The sequence below is a fragment of the Gavialis gangeticus genome, unplaced genomic scaffold (assembly GCF_001723915.1).
Source record: "Gavialis gangeticus isolate Ggan-Ray unplaced genomic scaffold, GavGan_comp1, whole genome shotgun sequence".
NCBI lineage: Eukaryota > Metazoa > Chordata > Crocodylia > Gavialidae > Gavialis > Gavialis gangeticus.
In genome coordinates this window covers 10,242,826-10,246,606 of record NW_017729019.1, presented here as the reverse complement: position 1 = coordinate 10,246,606, position 3,781 = coordinate 10,242,826, and the positions used below count along the sequence as shown (strand labels likewise).

Genomic DNA, 3,781 nt, shown 5'->3' with positions numbered 1-3,781 from the left:
AAAGAAAAAAAGCAGAGGAAGCCCGGGATGGCTGATGTCAGGGAGGGTAGAGGAGAAGTCTAGGTGGGCAAATCCTAGCAATAAGGACCATTAAAAATAATAAGAATAATTGGCTAGCCAGCCGCACAGGAATGACTGACTGACTGCCTGGAGGAGCTGTTCCAAGGAAGAGCAGAGAGACTTTAGGAATACAGATAAGTAGCTGGTGACTTGCGGTGGATTTCAATGAATTCAGGGTCGGTCTGGATTACCTCTCCGTAAATCCAAGGAGGTGGAGGGGTGGGGGGAGAAAGCAGAGAGCCCCCAAGGAGCCAGACGGAAGAGGATCTTTAGGTCTGGTAAGTAAGCCACCCAGCTGGGGTGGGCAAAGGGGGGTGGTGCCTCCAGCCAGCACCTGCCCCTCTCTTATTCTGCATGAGGGGAGCCCCCGTATGTCCTTTCCCAGCGCCACGGCTTTGGCAATGGGGAGAGCGCCAAGGGGGGAGTCTTGCCAGGTGCCCCCGGGGAAGGACCCCCACCACTTCCTTGTGGATGATACTTTGGGGGGGGGGGGGTGCATGCATGGCATGAAGGGCTCCAGAGCCAGGGGTTGTTTTCTGGGTGAGGCTGGAAGCTGTAGGAGCATGTTTGTCTTCCACTTGGGAACCTGCACCTCTGGAAGTAGCTGGATTTGGGAGCATCATCCTGAGGGGCTTCCTAATTTGCTAGCTAAATCTTGACCAATAATGGAAGTCCTGTGATGCTCCCCTCTGTCTGTCCCCCTCCCCACCCTTCCCAATCCAGTTTGGGCATCCTGTTATTTTTTTTCCCCTTAGTGTAGTTCTGCTGTAAATGTGTTTTATTTCTTCCTAAATCCAAGTGACTGCATTCCCTACCATTCAGTCCTGGACTGGGGAAAGGCAGTGCATCGTAAGGGAATAAAACCCCTCAAAAGTTGCCACTGACCAGGAAAGACTTTTTTTTTTTGCCAGCACTCAGGATTCCTGGAAAAAATAATATCCCCACTGTGAAGGTCCCAGATCCTGCAAGATCCCTTTACAGAAGCTGGGAATGGGAAGGGGGAATCTGTGCATGCTTTTCTGAAAAAATTCCTAGGTCCCATAGACTGTTTCCAGCCCCATCAAACCCTAAAGTTGCTTGGATGTTACATGCGTGTTTATCATAACAGAGGCTTGTCTATACGTACAATGAGGGGCCACATTGTCCTCTCTTCATCCGGACCCCAGTTTAACCTGGTATGGTCCAACACCAGCCTTTTTTCTGTGCAAGCTGTGCCAGTACTTCATGCTCGTGAAGACAGGGTGAATGATGTTAATTTAATCACTGTTCTGAGGAGCATCTGAAAGTCAGTACATTAACATTAAGGGAAAGCAGGGGGGTTAGGAAGCGACAGAGGGGGAAAAAATCATGCCTCCGTGATCTGTGTTCAGGATACTGGCTCAGCAGCGAGCAAGGATGCAATGTTCATAGCTATGCAATCCTGTTTCTAGGAGGGTTTCCTCCTCGTTACTTGTCTACCACTTGACATTTTGCTAGTAGAATGAATCTGTTTGATGGACCCTGACTGAGTTTTGGGAGGCCGACTCTCTGCTTTCATGTGCTGGACGGCCTCAGCGATATCAATATCTCTAAAAGTTCAGTCAAACGACCTACTTCTACCACAGAATGACTGATGCCTTTGTGCCCCCTTCAGAATTGATGCTTATATTTTTCCCAATGTGGAGATGTTTGCTCTGGTTAAAAAATAAAAATAAGCGTGTCCTATGTTGCTGCCTTTTGCCAGATACTCTTTCTGTCTCAGCTTATAAACCCTAAGGCCTTAAATACCAGAGTTAGGAGTGGTTCTAGGATCTGAGCAGAGTCACCTTGACTTTGGAAGCACAGTCCAGCCTAAGAGTCACTTGTATGTATGGTTTCTCTTGTAAAATGGCTCGTGCAACCAAATGCAGACACCTTGCCCTTCTCTCCTCTGCTGTGCTCATTGCAGGAAGATGAAGTAACCCAATTTACTCTTTATTGCCTTTATAGCTGTATTTGATATAATTATTTGCACAGTTTCCCCCTGGCTTATAACAAGTTTGTGCAGTGGAAGCAGGTAACAGATGCTTTTGCGAACCCACGGATCTGGTAGAAATAGCGGCTCCCAGTGCTTTCCTCGCGCTCTGTCTTGCTGTCCCAGTTAACCCTGAGCTCTCCCTGGCCCCTCAGCTGTTGAGTGAAACTGAACTTTTCAAAATGCAGCTGGATATTAAAACCCCCAAAGACCCCAAGCTCTCTCCACCTAGGTATATGATGCTGAAGAAAGGATGACTCCTCCTGCCCTGTGCTCTTTAACTCTCTTCAGCAAATTGCATTAGGACATGACAAATTGGCTTGCAAAGCAGCTAAATGGAAATGACATTTGGAGCAGTTTGTGGTGTAGACGCTGTGGTGTCTCGACTTGCAGGATCTACCCGAGGTCTCCCATTGACTGTCTCCCAAGAGCTTTAGCGCTCTGGGGATCTCCAGAACTGGCTCTGGAAACTTTTGATGCAGTTTGAGTCTGGAGCCTTGGATGTGTCTCTTGGGATTGATCCAGTGTCTGGGGAAGGTTTCAGCATCGATACGCTCGTGCAAGAGCTGAGCCAGCAGGCTGCATAGGTAATGGTTAGAAGTGGGAGACGATGCCCAGATGCGGCGTGGTGCGTGCGGACGGGCAATTTGAGAGGAGATGCCATACCTGCTGCTTGGTACTGGCACAATATGTTCTAGAGTCGCTTCGTAAAGGTATCTTTGTTCAGCCAGGATGGGTTAAGCGATGCTCGCCCACTCTTTCCCATGCACTTGCATGCATTGGTTCAAACCCTGCCCTCATCAAGTGCTTTTAATTGGCCCCTTTATGGCTAGAGCAAGAACCACGTGACAGGGGAGGGGGAATTCGCCCTCATCCCCGTATTTCTGAACGCCGCGGCGCTCTGCCTATCTGCCCCCTGGCATTTCCATTTGGCCCTGGTGCCTTTGTAGCAAGTGCAAATATTGCTTCCTCCCTCTGTCTCGGGCATCCTTAAAAGAGGGGGGGGAAAAAACCAAGAGAGATGAACCTGAGCCCAGAGCACTCCTGAGACAGGCCCTTTCACATCTCTAAACACTCCTGATTATTCAGCTAATCTTTATTTCATGGGCACGTTACAAGAAACACACAAACAGGGGAGGGGGGAAGTGGAAGGCGGTGACACATTTAAAATACACAAGAAAGGCACTGGCAGGAATATATTCAGTCTTATTCTGCCGATATGAAATATTAATGGGTCTAAGTTGTGGCAGGATTTGCTCCCTGCCCTCTCTCCTCGCCCCTCCTCTTCTCCAGCGCCTTCCCTTGGCAAAAGGCGAATGAAAGCATCCAGCGCAGGGGCCCGTGTGCCTGTTCCCAGCAGAGCCCCTTCCTCACCCAGCTGTCTCGTGGGGGAGCGGCGCACAGCTGTCTGCACACATAACCAGGGGCACAATGTACTTCTGTCCATCACGGCAAATGGGAGAAGCAGGGCTTGCTAGCCAAGCTAACCAAACCATAAAGAGACCCAAGCATTGTGTTTACAGTCTGTTAACTAGAAATAATTCAGGAACCGTCCATTTGGTGAGCCAGGGAAAAAAATCAGCTCCCCCCACCCCTTTGAGGTGCCTGCATTTAATGGCAGGAGTCTGCTTTCCCCCTTGGGCATTGTCTTAATTCATTAGATCTAAATTTTCTATCCCTCTTTTTTTTTTTCCCTTCTCTCTCTCTCTCCCTGCCCAACTCCCTTCC

At 49.2% G+C, this 3,781-nt stretch overlaps 1 protein-coding gene across 2 annotated transcripts in view; it reads left to right on the top strand.

Annotated features, from left to right (window-relative positions):
• The window catches only part of PLXNA2 (plexin A2), a 361,775-nt gene that overhangs the window by 29,339 nt on the left and 328,655 nt on the right, over positions 1-3,781 (top strand). Inside the window, exon 1 of one of the 2 annotated variants that reach the window (XM_019514043.1) lies at positions 1-338. This exon is cut by the window's left edge and continues 213 nt beyond it. The exons of the other annotated variant lie outside the window; for it this stretch is intronic. The gene's annotated coding sequence lies outside the window, so the exon portion shown is untranslated. The remainder of the gene's footprint in view (positions 339-3,781) is intronic. 2 annotated transcript variants of the gene reach the window in all.